General features: G+C 43.5%; 1 long non-coding RNA gene across 1 annotated transcript in view; it reads right to left on the bottom strand.

Moving 5' to 3' along the window:
- LOC146822841 (uncharacterized) overlaps positions 1–16,930 on the bottom strand; it is a 380,915-nt gene that overhangs the window by 47,290 nt on the left and 316,695 nt on the right. Inside the window, exon 4 of the long non-coding RNA XR_014962089.1 lies at positions 2,437–2,539. This is a non-coding gene — a long non-coding RNA (uncharacterized LOC146822841). The remainder of the gene's footprint in view (positions 1–2,436; positions 2,540–16,930) is intronic.

Raw genomic sequence — 16,930 nt, 5'->3', positions numbered from 1 at the left:
ATATCCTGCGCCCTTACCTTCCTGTACTACACAGTCCCACCAGAGAGGCATTGCTAATTGTTACCAACTGGACCAACTCTGTGAAGAATACTTAGTCCAGTGTCTCCAGTGAGCTTGATGGGGCTCCAGAGTCAGGGGTAGCATCCCTTCACAGGAGTGGCACACAGGGGAACAGCAGCAAGCTGGCCGCATTTAGAAGAATGCATCCTGATCACTCAATTCTGCATAAGCATACCATGATTTTTTGGTAAATTGCATCCATTTTTAAATGTGAATTTTTGTTGAAAACCGTCACATCTTGGTATTTACATAAAAACAAGTATGTGCCTATTTGTGATCCAAAAATGAATACATGCATTGTATACATATATGTACTTTCACAACATGACAACTAGTATATGTGTGTGGATAGATAGATAGATAGATAGATAGATAGATAGATAGATAGATAGATAGATAGATAGATAGATAGATAGATAGATAGATAGATAGATAGATAGATAGATAGATAGATAGATAGATAGATAGATAGATAGATAGATAGATTCTCCTATGACATCACTTCCTGTGACAATAATGTGCATTGCTTATGCTAACCCATACTTTTTTCAGGATTCTGGAACATTCTGCAACAGACTTTATGTTTCTGAAATGGCTGCAAGGACTTCAACATGACTACAGCTTAGCGTGCCAGGAGACATGCACCTTTGAGGGTCCTCTTCCTAATCTTGAGAGGCTTTTTGACAATTGCCTCCAGCAAAATGCCCAACCAGATATTTTACTATTTTTGATAGGATAGGACAAACTACTGCATACTCTACTCTAGTACCCAATTTGTACTAGTGATGTATGTGGTGTATGTATGTATTGTATTTTCTCAATCTTGATAGTGAAAAGAAATAAATAGGGGGAGGCCTACATGGCATCTACAAAATGTGTAATGTTTTTTCTAGACGTACCAACCACTAGTGTCAGGGCCAGCTGCGGGGCAGGCAATGCCAGCCAGGAGGGAGCTGATGCGGCAGCTGCTGCAGCGGTGGGTGAGCCATCAGCAGTGGCGGGTGGTGGAAAGTTGTATTTACATTCCTTACTTATTGATGATAGTTACAAAGTCACTACAAGGGTGTACACACTGTACCTTTGAGAGAGACTAAGTTGTTGTGAACAACGGTTGAAGAAGACACCCTTTACTTAACATTAACAATCGCATTAGCGGCGGGAGTTGAGTAACTAATGTCCTCTTATATCTGACTTCAACTCAGCTGGGAAAGTTTTATGAAGAAGATTAAGAGTCAGACAACCTTAATGAATGTGTTGAACTAAACGGGAAAGAAGGATGGAAGGAAGAAGGACGGGGGACATGTAATATATGACTGGCAGAGAAGGATGCGTGGGATGCATAGGTGGCTGATTGGTGTCGGATGCATACAAATGTTAGAGGCCGAGGAAGTGGGAGGATACCACAAATGTTATGTACTGTGCTTGCTAGTGCTACTGTGCCACTATGTGTATAATTAATTTTGTGTTACTGTTTTGCTAAGAGTATTGGTTACAAATGTATTTTTTTCTTTCTTGATATAGCTACTCTTTCCCAACCAAACAGGAAGGAGTTAGCAGCCATGGCCCAACGCCGTAAGCTGGAGGCCATCTACACAGCATATCAGGAGCTGGTGGCTCTGGCAGAGGAGGAGGAGGAGGTGGCAGCAGCTGCAGCCTACTCCAAATGCTCCGGACCCCAGCCAAGCCCCCCCAGTGGTACGGCACCATGGTCTGGCAGCCGCCCTCTGCACTTCATTGAACACTGTGGCCCCCCATATAAATGCAACTGTAGAGCATTCAAGCGCCGCATGGTCCTCCGGATGGCACACCTAGAGGAGCGGATAAAGGAGGTTCTGGAGATTAACTGGGGACTGCTAGCCCACCGCTAGAACTCTGTTGCCTTGTCCCCTTTTGAATTATTTTGGGGTGGGTGGTAATTGGGCGTTGGGAAAAAGTTTGGGTTTATACTTACGGACAATGGACCTTTGGAATGGACATTGGATTGGACTCTTATCTTTGGACATTGGGGTTAGGGAGAGGGGTGGGTCAGGTGTTGTGGGTTTTTCCATTAGCCTATTTTGTTAGTGGAATAAATTATTTATACTTACTTTATGTATAATATAAATATTTTTGGAGGGGGGCACTCTTTTACTTCACACGGTTTCTTTTGCTGCTGCAGGACGGCAGACAGTTTTTGATTGAAATAATAATCTGTTGATAGTGTATCACACCAAAGATGGATGTGGTCCCCTCACTTGTGACCTGTCCTACTAGTACTGTCAGTCTCTGCTCCTAGTCTATGCAGTTTGCAACTGGATTCGGAAGGGTGTGGATGTGTGAATTAATGAATTAATTTCCATATCATTAATTATGCCTCCCCCAAACTTTTTCTCTTACCTGTGGCTGATGCTTATTTATACTTAGACAAAGCAATGGCTGCATGGTGATGATAGTTTGGTTTCCCAAGTTGCCATGGTGGTGGTGGTAGTAGTAGTAGACACTGACAGTAGCATTTGCAAAAAAAGAAAATGAGACAGTCAGTCGCCTGAGGGAGACTCTGGAACGAGTAGCAGAAGTACAGTACACAAGAAGACTGGCAAACAAGAAACCATGATGATGATGAGCAATGCTAAAGTAAAATAGAACATAATGGTGGCGGGGATAGCCTAGTACAAGTTACAAATTGAAGTTAACTCAACCTATGAAGTGGACATCATAACCTTTAGTGCTGGAAGGATGAGGAATCAATGCCAGCAATTAATTATGATGGTTTATGTTCCTCTGGAATTTTTTTTTACTTGAGAATACTGAGCATGGGTGGGCAAGCAGAAGAAGATCCTCGCCATGCCTTGAGTTAGTGTTGCTTTCACCATATCTGCCCAAGCAAGAGAGTGATGAATTATTGGTGTAAATTTAATTTAGTCACACCTCAATATAAATCACACAGCTCGGGGAAAGAGGGCTAGAGTTTGATGAATGGTTGGGAAGGTGTTTGAGGGAAAGGTTTGACAAATACAAACACTACACATGGACAACACATTCATCTTGCCAGACGACAATCATACATTTGTTGAGGGAGAAAAAGGAAATGCATGCATGATGGTGACTTGATGACGAGTTGTACTAGACTAGTAGTACAGGGCAGCAATATATTATCAATTATTAATATTAAGCAATTGCCTTGCCTGTCTGCCCCCAGAGAGACCCATGTTACATACATTTTATGTTCTGCTGTTATACCCAGCTTCTTTTTAAAGCTAGCAAACAAAATTTAAAAATATCTGTAGGAGTCAAATATAAGCAAACATAATAAACAACAACACACACAGTCGTAATGAGTGAAGAGGAAAAATGAATCAAATGAATTGATGGCCTGTAAGTGTAGATGGAAAAACAAAAGGGATATTGAAAAATCTAGGAGAAAAGTAAAGTTAAACTGCAAAGATTAATGTGGAGTGCAACAGGAAAACTTTCTGAGGCAGCATGGCTTAATCATGTCTACTCTGTTTCTGGGATTAACCTACAAAAACACAACAGCAGCAGGCCTGCGGTGCCCACCCAACCTCCACTTAGCTTTGAGCCAGACATCACGGAGCACACATACACAGCAACATAGCATTTTCCAAATTAAGTAACTAAATCAATGCACCACTGTAAGTCATACCACTACATTTGCCTCCACCACTACACATGTAGGTCTGGGGGTGGTGTTGTTTACCTTTTAGGCCACTTCATGAAATGCTCCAAGTTATTCGCTCTATCAATCATCTCGATCCTAGTGATTGACTGCGAGTATGGTATGGTCATGATGGTGTCCAACTCTGTAGTGTACCAAGAAGGGAAACATTGACTTGAGTCACTTTTCTGTGTGTAGATTAAATACTAGTAGGCATCATGCACAACAACAACACAAACACCAATCACTCAGAGTCAGCGTCCAATGTATGCCATCATTTACCTGTTCTTATGTGGTAGTCCCTCTAGGCTCAGAAAGGAGAATAGCTATAGGCAGGTTGTTTGAAGGGACTTCACGAGGCAGGCACACATTTCACATTTCTTGTACTATTCTCCATCTAATGTCTGGCTTGAGGGAAATGAATTTAGGGCGAGTCAGAACTGGAGCAGGACTGGGAGGAGTGGACTTACTTCTTCAGTGACTGCACACAGTTGCAACTCCAATCTGACAATAAAAGAGTAAGACGGTGGTGATGGATTTGTTGTGATTTGAACCAGAAAAACATTGACACACACAAATAATAAAAGTAAATAATATTCCTTAGCTGTATCTTTTTTTTTTTCTGGCTTCAAAGCAAGAAAGAAAGTAACAAGTTGAAAGCCTAGTTGTTGTCAGGGAAGTAGAGCTCATCCTCAAACTCTGGTAGTTCACCTAGAAGTAGGTTATCTAACACACTACATCCATGACCTAAGTCGTCGTTACCATCATCTTCCTGCTGTGCTACTTCAGGTATGGTGTAATCCGGTGGTATAAATTGCTGAATGATTTTGATCATGGTTTGATCTCCACGTTTTGGGGTCAGAGACTGGTCATTCTAACTATCAGAATGGCACAAGCAGCACTAAAAATATGCTCAGAAGAGACACTTGCGACAGGGCAAGCCAGATAGTTTATCGTCAGTCTGCTGAGCACTGGCCATTGGCGCCTTTTCCCATACCAATACACCAATGGGTTTTGATCAATGTAGATCTCTTTTGAGTCATCCAGATAGGCGTGGACCATCCTCTCAATGCTCAGCGGTGCTCCGCTTTGCTCTGCCTCTTTCGCCTTAGCCTCAGCACTGGACCTAACAAGCCCTTGCTGTAGAAACCATTCCTGTGCCGATTTTGATGGAGCTAATGCTCCTGTTATTGTGGATGTTATTCTTGGTATTGTTGGTGGTTTTGGCTGCTGTGAGCCAAACACACTGCCCTCAGGCTCTGAAGTTGAATTTGACGCCGGCTGCCCTGAAGTACTTGTTGTGGCCTGGAGTAGGGGGCCTCTAATTACCGGCCGTTATTTTTTGAAGTGACTGGCTTCCACAGCTATCCAAGTTTTGTAGTTGGCAACATCTCCTTCTGAAAAAGGAATCAATGTGTTTGGTACTACTTTGTACCATGGATCCAGAATTGCACAAATGTATTGGTTGCATGACACAATGCCGCTTTGCACCATTGTATTTTCAGATAGGCGAAGGGTTAATCCCTCCACCAAGTCATATGCTTCTTTTTTCTTTCCTCCACACCTGTGTACATTGCAGACACCCCCTTCAGCTGTTCCTGTAGCATGTGCAACAATGGGATAGCTTGGCCTTCCTTACTGACTTCGCTTGTGAAGATCTTCGAAAGGAAGTAGCATCTCTGTCAGGCATTTAACTAATTCCCATTGGTCCATCTCAATGATTATGCCTTTCACAGTAGCATCCCCTCTTTGCAAGACATATTCATTGATTGGTCTGTACTGCTCAAACATATGTTCATGCATGTAATAAGTTGAGTTCCAGCGTGTTGGCAACTCCTGGATGAGTGTTTTAACTGGCATTCTATGCTCACATTGAATGATCCTCAGCTGCTTACAGGCTTTAAAAGAATTACTGAAATGTGTGCAGATTCTTCTGCAGGTGGTCACTAAGTTGTTGACTTGGTCTTCTTTTTTCAGAAATCTTGAACAATGATGTTAAAGCAGTGCACCAAACACAAGAACCTGAATAGCCACCATCGGCCATGGCCTTAACTTTATCACTGCCATTGTCCGTGGCAACAATACCAATGTTAAGCCCTCTTGGTCGCAGCCATTCAAATAATTTGCTGTCAAAGTCTTCCAAAATGTTTGCAGCAGTATGAGAGTTCTCAGTGGCAAACATGGCTACAGTTGCATGTTTCCGTGTGGCATTAAAAATCGCAGCACTGTCAACAGCACCTGCTGCAGATATCTTTTCTCTACCCCCCACAAAAGAGATCCAGTGTGCAGAGATGCACATGTAATCAGTGGCTTGGCAACTGGACCACATGTCTGTTGTCAGGTGAACAGCATTCTGCTGCAAAGCTTGTCCAAGCAATTACAGCACGTCGTGATGTAGTGCTAGAACAGCAACTCTGGCGAAATAGGACCGGCTGGGAACCTCCCATTTTGGGCAGATGACTGTCACAAATTCAAGAAAACCGAACCCTTCCACAAAAGAAAAAGAGGGGAGGTCCAGTGCTAACATTTAACCAGCTTTGCATTGTACAAACGTGCTGTTGAGTGGTTGTGTACATACTGCCCCTCCGACCTAAATGTGCTGTCAATGGTAGCCTGGATTTTTTTCTTTTCTGGTGCCACTGATACAGGCAACTTCTTGACGCCAGATGTTATTAGGCTCAAAGCAAGTTTTTTTGTTGTGTTACACTCTTCCCTGGGATCCCTTGGTGTCTCAGCCTGACTCTTGTGCCATTGTGATGTTGCTGACGAGGATGTGGGCAGTACCACTGCACTGCTGGGGACAGGGCTACTTTGTGTATCAGAGAAAATGTCTCCCTCTTGTTCACCTTCCACCGTGATAGGATCTTCTCCTTCTTCAACCCCATCAGCAACAATGGGTGCAGATTTTTGGCCGCCAAGGTGTGCCTCCCAATGGATCAAGTTGTGTTTTTTCACATGTGTTGTTTGGAGGTCAACTTTCTGGTGCTGCTGGTGCCACTATCAATGCTGGATGAACTCGTAGGTGGGTGTGAAGTTTGACTCCCTGCAGCACCTATTTCTACTGAGGTGGTTGTGGTAGATATAGGTCGAGGTCAGCAAAATATGGAACCTGGAGGTGGTGTTGGTGGTATCATCTGTGTTGGTGGTATCTGTGCCACATCCCTCACAGCAATTTGGGATGGGGTAATGTCAGTCTCCACTGGGGTGGGACTTATGTCCATAATGACTGGCTCATCATCATCCTCCTCTTCTACATCTACCTCCATAACTCTAAGGCTTTCTGGAACCTTCCTTTTCCCTAGCCTTGTCTCGTGGCATGTCTCACTCTCAGGCCGAGCTGGTGGCTTCCGAGTGGCGTCTAGATCATCAGAAGAGGGGCTTGCAGAAGAAGTTGATGGACTAATCCTCCGTTTCCTGGCTGGGGATCTAGAAGACAAAGGACCTTCCGAAAGAGTAGCTTGCTCTTCTTCCTCTGCAGGAAGCTCGATTTCCTGAACTGCCCCTACTTCGGGTGGAACAACTTCTTCTATTGGGGCAGTGGTTGCAGCTGTTGTTGCCCACTAATCTGAGTCTCCTGCGTGGATTGGGTACTTCTTTGTGAAATTCACTGATCATCGGCGTTGGACTCATGATTAGAGTGACTGCCTCTGCAACAGATTTGGGCTTGGGCCTAGGTTGGTGGGGTAGGTCCACTGATGCGGGGAGGCTGTTCCCAACTTGCTCCCTGGACACAGCTGATGCAGGCACAATTTTTGTTTTCCCAAAAAAGATCTTGGGTGACATACCGGTCTTGGTAAGTGGCAGTGCCTCCTTCTCACTGGCAACTTTCTTGGTACTGGACCTGGAACCTTTATTTGGGGCCATCTTGAAGATGTCAGCAGCACGCAGTGGCACAGGTTGAAGAGATGTCTGTGGTCACATCACACATAACATCATGCACAGCAGGACTTCTGTCTGGCAGTACAATGGATGATTTTGTCTTCTCCTCTATTGTGCACCTAAAAGCAAAGAAACAAGAAGAACATCAGTGAAACGTTTCATTCATTGTTGTGGTTCAATTACTACTAGCAGAAGCAATATAATATATAACTTAGTGTGTGTGGTCACATTTGTTAGTGTTATTATAACATTTTATTAACTCAGTTATTAAAAAAACATAACAACAGTGTAGCCATTGATGGGACTTTGACAACAAGGGCTTTCATGGTGTACATTCAGGAAGGATGGGAAAGAAGAAGAACAACAACAAAAACACAAATGTAATGGAACTGGTTTGGTATTGTTCATCACGTGGGATGCAGCATTCAGGGACCTGTAGCTGACAATGGATGGAAGCAATAAGCCAAGAGGGACAAAGGAAAGACATGCAGGCCTATGGCAAAAGCATACATCACACTAACTACCACCACAAAATGGCCAGCAGCCACATGGTCACTAAGAAAAAGCAGGAGGCCTAGAAAACAATGAACTCAAGCAGGCCTATATGGACACAGACATTACAAAATGGCCCCTGGTCACACGGGAGGCTCAGCCAGGGCAAAGGCTGCCCCCCTATTACAAACACACTTACACACTGGCCAGACAAAGAAGGCATGCTAAACACAGCTTTAATGCAACAATGCCAAAACCAAAAATTTGCAGGGCTAAAAAAGGTTTGCAAGCTACGCAACAACCACACGCATCCAACAAAGGCATGTATATGACACACACGAAAAAAAGTGAAATATCAAAATATTTTTTTTTTTTACAATTCAATCCAAAGCCATCCATGCCCTAAAATATGGTTAAATTCAACATACACCACAGAAACAGTTGCTTCATGCACCCATGAGTAGCTCTGGGTCTATTGGTTGGAAAGCCCATTGGCAGACTAGGCCAAATAGTGAATCAATTCACATCAATTATATTGCAAATGTATTAGAAAATTTAATGAACTGTGCTGCATTGTTTGCTGGATAAAAGAAGAAACAATTGCATGCAAAACAAGAACAAGGCATGGCCACCACAAAGAAGGCTTGCAGGCCTACTACAGAAGCACACTGGCTGCCTTCACAAATGGCCGCCAGCCACATGGCCAGGCCACCACAACAGCAAGAAAGGGAAGACAGACAATGCAGGCCTATGGCAAAAGCACAATGGCTGCCATAACAAAAAATGGCCACCACACACATGGCCAGGCCACAACAACAAGAAAGGGAAGACAGACAATGTAGTCCCATGGCAAAAGCACACTGGCTGCCTTCACAAAATCGTAGCCAGTTAAATGGACAGGCCACAACAATTAGAAGAAGTAAGCCAAGAGGAACAAAGGTTAGACATGCAGGCCTATGGCAAAAGCACACTAACTACCACCAAAAAATGGCTACCAGCCACATGGTCACTCACAACAAGCTGGAGGCCTGAAAGATTTGAACTCTAGCAGGCCTAAATCGACACAGACTTTACAAAATGGCCCTTGGCCACAGAGGGAGGCTCAGCCAAGGCAAATGCTGGCCCACTGTTACAAACAGACTCACACACTGGCCAGACAAAGGAGGCATGCAACACATCTTTAATGCAACAAAGCCAAAAAAAACTTAGCAAGTTACACAACAACCTCACACATTCAACAAAGGCAAATATTTAACACACAAGAAAAAAGTGAAATACCAAAAGAAACACATTTTGCAATTCAATCCAATGTCATCCATGCCCTAAATGATGTTTAAATTCAACAGACACCACAGAAACAGATGTTTCATGCACCCATGAGTAGCTCTGGGCCTACTGGCTGACAGGCCTATTGGCAGACTACTATGGCTAGTGAATTTAATAAATATTGCAAATTAATTTCAAAAGTTGGAGAAAATGTTGTGAACTGTGCAACATGTTTCCTTTATAAAAGATGAAAAATTACTTACAAAGAAACAACTAGGCCCCTACTGAAGCTACAGGCCACCCACCACAATAAATTTAGAAAAAACAATGAAAAGTACAAAATAAATTTAGGTGCACTGCCCCAATCAAATAAACGATACCAATTTTCCAACTTACTTGTGAAATCTAAAATTCAAAAGTCCTCAAATCAAATGATATATGATGCAGCGGCCACAAAGAGTGGTCCTTCCAGCTCCAAATCAAAATGAAAAGTGAACAGGAGATGGACAAAGCACTGGGAAGAGCCTGCTGGACAGGAACAGGAAGTTGGAAACTCTGGGGCACTCCCTTCCTCTTAAAAAAAAGTAAAAAAAGAAAAAGGACTCCTTGCACCAAAAATTACAGCCAAATGTCAATCTGAGGAGTTTTTCTAATCCAAATCATCATTTCGAGATTGCAAATTCTGCGTCTTCGGGATCGCGATCTTCACAACACTTCCGCCGGAAGTTGGATGGAGCACCTGTATGACGTGTTTGCAATCGCACACTCTCGCGGGACTGTGCGGCCGGGTACCAAATCTCATGGCGCTAATGAATGGATGGGAAATGTCGGCGATCACAGGAATCCCGGTAAGTCGCTCCCGCACTCGCAAAAATGCATTTTGAGCACGCAAACTCTAAAAAACCTCTGCTCCGGTACGGAGCAGGGAGTTTTTGGTAACTCCACGTTCTACGTGGAACGTGGAGTTGCCAAAAATCAGCAAACTCCACAAGCATAGCCGAGATTTACGCACAGGGTTATTCCTTATCTCTTAAAAATGTCAAGCTAGGACTCATAAGATGAGAGATACGAAAAAGGAAAATAAAAATCAGTGTTGCTGAACATCAAATACTAATGGAAGAGTCTACCAGAGGCCACCAAAAATGTAATATGTTAAGGATGTGTGACAGAATTGACATCTTAATATTTTAAATTTTGTTATAATAAACCAAAATATACTTTATAAATGCTCCTATGTATTGTATTAAACCAAACATATGCTTTTAATTTACCCCTAGCTGGAAAAAAATCAATTTCTTACTATGTTAGGTAGACATAAAGGGCCATATGTATCAAGCTATTTTGAGATTGCAAAAGCTGTGAATCGCAAAAAAACAGTGTTTACGATCGCAAAATAGCATGTCCCAATGTATGACAGTGTTTCGCATCGCAAAAGTGATATTCGCAAAAATAGCGATTACCAAATTTGCGAGGCAACAAAACCTGCGAAAACCCCTTTGCGAATTCGCAATATCTCAGTCTCAATTTGAGAATTCACAATATTGAATGTCACAAATTGCGCATTTGCAATACATTGTATCAAAAATTCACAAATTGCGAATATGTAGAAATCACAATTTTGCACCTTTATATTACGACCAACTCAATCCAGGTGGTAACCAGGTGCAGGCTATTTAAACAGGCCCAGAATGCCTCAGGGTCTTTCACATTGGCAGCATTGTATGTCATAGCGTGGAGGATGCGGATTTAAGCAGCAGCACGGAGAAGGAGACAGGAACGCGTTTTTCAGAGTGCGCATTACCCTGTTCCAGCAGACAGAGGAAGAAATACATAAGAAGTATAGGCTGGACTCAGCTACTATACTAGACTTGATAGCTGACCTCAAACCTATGCTTGAACATCCAACCTACAGAACCCAACCATCCCGACACGTGTGCAGGCCCTCTGTTCACTGCACTTACTGGCATCAAGGAGCTTCCAGGGGGTGATAGCTACAGCAGGAGGGATGTCCCAGAGTTGCCTGCAGTGCTTCTTTCATGCATTCTTGGATGCAATTGTGCAGAGGATACACCATTACATCAGATTCCCCACCACACAGCAGGCATTGCAGCAGACCAAAACTGGATTTCTACCAGATAGCCCAGTTTTTCCCATGTAATTGGTTGCATTGATGGCACACATGTAGCCCTCTCTCCCCCCTCAGATAATGAGTACGTATTCCAGAACCAGAAATCATGCCATTCACTCAACATAGAGTTCATATGTAACGCAAAACTCATCATAACTGATAAAGTGGCCAAATATCCTGGCAGTACACATGATTCCATAATTTTTCGACACAGTGGAATATACACATGTCTCACTGGGGGTGCATTTGTCAAAGGATACCTGCTAGGTAAATGCATGTCCCTCACTGTGATGTACTCTTTATGGGGCATATCAGCAACAACCGGCGATAATTATCGCTCAGTGCTCTTAGCGTGAGGATAATTATCACCGGGTAACGTGGATTTTTATCGCTGAGATAGCGTGCTATTAGCAACGCTTATCTCCTCAGCGATAAAAATCCTAGCGCTAACTGCCTAACGTGAGATTATCACTGGAAACCCAGCGATAAACTCACGTAGTGTGGCGTTAGCTTGCTGATAGGGACTCACAAACTTAGCCATCATATCCACCTTCCATAGGATATCATGGCTAAGTCAGTCCTGAAGCAGGCGTAAGGAAAGTAGCAATAACAGGGGCTATCGCTACTTTTCCTGCCGCGTGGGGCTTGATGATAGGAGAAATGTCGCTTAGGTTAGGAACGCCCACTTTGCATCTCATTAGAGATGCAAAGCTGGGCGCTAGGAATCCCCACGCTAAAGCAAGGTTTCATGCGTTAGCGTGGCCTTGCTAATTAGGCGATAAAATTATCGACGCTTTTCGGCCGAAAACGGCCGCAAAAGCGGCGATAGTTTTGTATCGCCTCCTTGTAAATATGCCCCCAAAGCTGTAGAAATAGGACAGTGAATAACCGTATGTCTTTCAACCTGTAGGTGCTGCTGCATATGCTGTGCGCTCATTCATCCTCACATCGTACCTCAATCCTTTTAATCAGAGTGAGAGAAGATACAATTGCGCACCCAAGTCAACGTGCAGTCTCATCGAGCGGACATTTGGAATACTGAAGAGCAGTTTCCTCTGCCTGCACAAAAGTGGATGAGCACTGCAGCATAGGCCAGAGACCTGTTGCAAGATTGTGGCTGCTTGTGCCATGCTGCACAACATTGCAACAACAAAAAGCATACCAGTGGAACTCACAGATTCAGAATCAGATGAGGATGAGGAACCAGGTCCAAGTCTCAGACCAGCATGTGGTGTAGGGGCAGCAGATGGCAGACAGAGACGTGATGAAATAACACGCAACTATTTCTAGGTGAGAAATGATGACACAAAGCAAATCATGACTGTAGAATAACTGTGTTTTAATATACCTTAACATTAGGTAAATTGCATTCACACAGCCGAAAAATCACAAGTAATGTGTGGCTCCTGCTGTTTCACATGTCATGTACACAGGATATGAGTAATGGAATGACAAATGTACATATGCCATGGGTTACTTCACCCATTTGCACTCAGCTGTGGCAACACTGTCTATTTCTTCCATCCACGGACTGCAGTTGCACGCTCAGTGTTCTGACTACCCTCCCTTGATGAGGCATCTGATGCTGTTCCCTGCCTCACACTATGCCGTCTGGGTTCTGTCATTGGTGGGGTAATGCTGCTGCGGCTGAAGACCTCCTTACTGTCCACCGCCCCCAGAAGACCTGTGCCAGCTATGTTTGCTGTCTGTAGCTGGTCAACTGCATTGGTGACCTGCACCAAACCTTTGGCAACATCCTGGCTGCAGTGTGCCAGTTCAATCTACATCGACACTGTGCGTCTTGATAGTACAGATGTGGCATTGCACAAACAGCTGACTGCCTTGCTGTAATGACCCAGACTGGTGAATAGATGTTGTTTTCCCCCGCGCCTGGATGCATGGTCCCTCTGCATTGTGGCACAGAGCTCTTTGATGGCCCTAGTCATTTCCTTAATGCTGTCTGTACATGCCATATTGCCCTCTTCAACAGTGAGATTTAGCTCTCTGATGCCCTCCTTTATGGCTGTGAGATTGTGATTGACAGACACTAGCTTCCTGTTCATTGACCTCATGCTTTTTGCTTGCAGACACTGAACCTTGACTATTGTGTCCTCCAGGCCAGAAAATAAGGAAAAATCATCTCCTTAGTCTGTGGTGTTTTGTGCCCTTGGCCTGCGTCTACTGCAACTGCCATCCCTATGGTGCATAGGAGGCTGCTCATGTTCCTGACATGCCTGCTCTCCTTGTTCTGGATGTGTCTCATCCTGTATGCCTTCCAGTTCTCCCTCCAACTTCGGGAGTGGATGTACAGTGTAACGGCATTGTTTTTGCTCAGGTGTTGGCAGTGTTGTCTCCTCTGTGGCCTCTACCTCTGCCTGGTCCTGTAGCTGTGGTGCCTCATTACATTCAGTGTTGTCACCCTATGTCGCAGGTTCACCTTTAAATACAAGAGCACTACTTATTGTGTGTCCTGCTTTCTATTGTCCACTAAATAAACTTGAATGCAGTTGGTTTACCTAACTGCTGTGTTTTATTTTGGTTTTACTGTTGTGTGTAAACTGCCAATATATTGCTATGTTTCATTGCTCAACTGTGTTATGTGTGTGACACATCTACCATGATGCATTGCTGTGTGGCCATGAAATTGTGGAATGGAGTAGCATTGTTACTACGATATTGAGGCAATCCTGAGTGTGTTCTTTTGTGGGTAATGTGTCAGGGCTGATTTAGCATGCATCTTCCTTTGTCTGATGTTGGGCGTGGCTGAGCTGTCAATATCTGCAACCCCGGTGTTGCTTTCCGGCTGTAGGGTGGACTCCACCAAATCCCCAAGGGGTGTGGATGCAGGCTCAGTAGATGTAACTCCATCAGTTTTCTTCGCCTCCTCAAACCTGTTGGCAACCTTATCCTTAGCCCTTGAGCGCATTCCATACCAGCCCTTGCGTAGGTCACCAATGGAGCTCTGTGTGACACCAATGGCATTTATCTTAGCCTATATGTTCAGACAGATTTTACGCTTCTCTGACTCTGGGATGTGCAGAGTTTTCTTGCCAAAAAGCAGTTCATGGATCTTCACCATCTCCTCAACGAGGACCTCAAGTTTTCTCACAAAATTTGTGTTTCCTTTTTCTTCCAGCACCCTCCTTTTCCTTCTCTTGTGTATCCATGGTGTTTTGGATGGTGTCTTTGCGCTACACATGAAGTTCAGAGTGGTGTGCTCCTGCTACCAGCCTCTGACACAGTCTCAGGCAATCAGAAACAGCATGGGCAGTCACACTTCCTGGTTGTGATGTCATCAATCTGCTCCTGAATAGCAAAATCGCACATTTGCAATTTCTTAATAGCAATTTTGCTATTAAGAAATCACTATTTTAAAAATCGGTAATTGCGATTATTATCGAATCGCTAAATATTTGTGACTTTTTTAATACATCGTGTTTTGCGATTCTCAAATAGCGATTCGGTATAAATCGCTATTTGCGAATCGCAATTCTCTTTTTTGATGCATATGGCCCAAAGTGCAGTGAGGGATTTGCAGTTATATCTCTTACATATCGAATAAAAATGCAATGTAGAACTAGCAAAAAATGCTTACTAGTTGTATTTTTTTCCACCAAACCGTTGGACTTGACCCTCTCTGCAGAGTCACCCCCCATTTTCAGATTTTCATTTTTTTTGCCATTAGGACTGTCTTTTACAACTACCAACCAGTGCTTAAGTGATTGCGCTCACTCCTTAAAACATGGTACAGTTGGTTTGAACCTGATTGGCATATTTAATTTACTTATAATTCCCTAGTGTATGGTACTACATGTACCAAGGGCCTTTACATTGAATGGTACTAGTGGGCTTGCAGCACTTATTGTGCCACCCACTACCTAAGTAACACTTTAAAACATGTCAGGTCTGCCAATGCAGCCTGTGGTGCAGTTTCCCACAACTTCCCATTTGACCTAGAAAAATGAACATTTTGCTAGGGGTGAACCTTTCTTTTTAAAACATATAAGGCACCTCTAAGGTAGGCCACAAACAGCCCATAGGACGGAGTGCATTGCATTTAAAAACATGCTTTTAAGTTTTACATGTCCTGGTAGTGAAAAACTCCTATGTTCATTCTTCGCTACTGTAAGGCCTTAATCTTCCATTCGAAAACATTGGGTTTACCGTATTACAGCAGTGTGAATGTTTGACTGGGATCTGATAGGGATATCAAGTTTGGACTCAAATGAATTGTAATTTAAAATCCTCATTAATGTCCAAGTGGTATTTTAAGTCACAATTCTGAACATGCCACATTTAGAAAGTTGGAATTTTCTTGTCCTTACATTTGGTGCCTGCTGCCTGTCTTCTGGGTCATATGAAAGTGAATAGCTTAGCTCTTGGCCTTTGTGCATTCTTTCCAGACAGCAAGATAAAGGGGGGACTAGTGGTTCTCGCCAGGATAGTTGGGACAAAGCTGTTCCTTGCCCCATTTACATATACATAGGGCTGCCTCCAGCACTACATAAAGGTGTGATGTGATTCCAGTCTTTTGTCACTCCAGACTGCTTGAATTCTTGGCAGAGGAAGGTGAGAGCTTTCTGGAACCAGATGTGAGGGTAAACAGGATGTCACACCCACTTCAAAGGCTAGCTCCTGGTATAAATATTGGACCTCCTGAACATCTATAGAACACTTCTTTACCTGTGGACTTCGGAAGCACTGCATTGTACTTCAAAGGGCTGCCCTGGTGCTTGAGGCCTGCCTTGTTCTTCATAGGACTGCCCTACTGCTATCAGAGGACTGCTCTGCTGCTTGAGACCTACCTTGTTCTCCAGAGGACTACCCTTCTACATGAGAACTACCTTGCTGTGTGAAGGAGAGAGGACCATCTTTTTGAAACTAGAAGTAAAAGAGTGTCTCCAAGGGCTAGTTGGCTGGTGTGAACAAATGGGTTGTTGGATGCCTGAGGTCTGAGCTCTTGTCAAGCAACAGCCACAGTCCCTCACAGGGTGAACCACAAAAAGTCACCAAATTAACCTGTGCTTAACCCTGGGTAGCTTGGCACAAAATGCAATCAGGCTTAACTTACATACAAAGTGTAAAGTTTTTATGCAACACACAAACAGTGATAGAGTGAAAATACAACACAAGAAAAATCCCAAATCAAATTAGAAAAATACATTTTAATAAACTATTGGATACCAAAGACAAAACTCCAATCAGTAGAACCAAAACCTATTAATTTTTTTAGTCGTCATCAAATACTGGAATCTAAAAGTTCAAAGCTCGAACTGTGCACATCTAGTCCCGTGGGTCAAAGTCGAAAATTAAGGCTGGCCGTGATGTAGCGGTTCGGATAAAAGAAATGCATTCAGCCAAGTCAGTGCTCACCTTTGGACTTGGAAAACTTCTTGAAGAAAAAATGTCCGAGAAGGCAGAAGTTCAGCAGGATTAGGCTGTAGAAGTAT

The sequence above is a fragment of the Triturus cristatus genome, chromosome 5_2 (assembly GCF_964204655.1).
Source record: "Triturus cristatus chromosome 5_2, aTriCri1.1, whole genome shotgun sequence".
NCBI classification, from domain to species: Eukaryota; Metazoa; Chordata; class Amphibia; order Caudata; family Salamandridae; genus Triturus; species Triturus cristatus.
The sequence above is the reverse complement of the archived record's forward strand: the minus strand, read 5'-3'. Positions and strand labels throughout refer to the sequence as shown.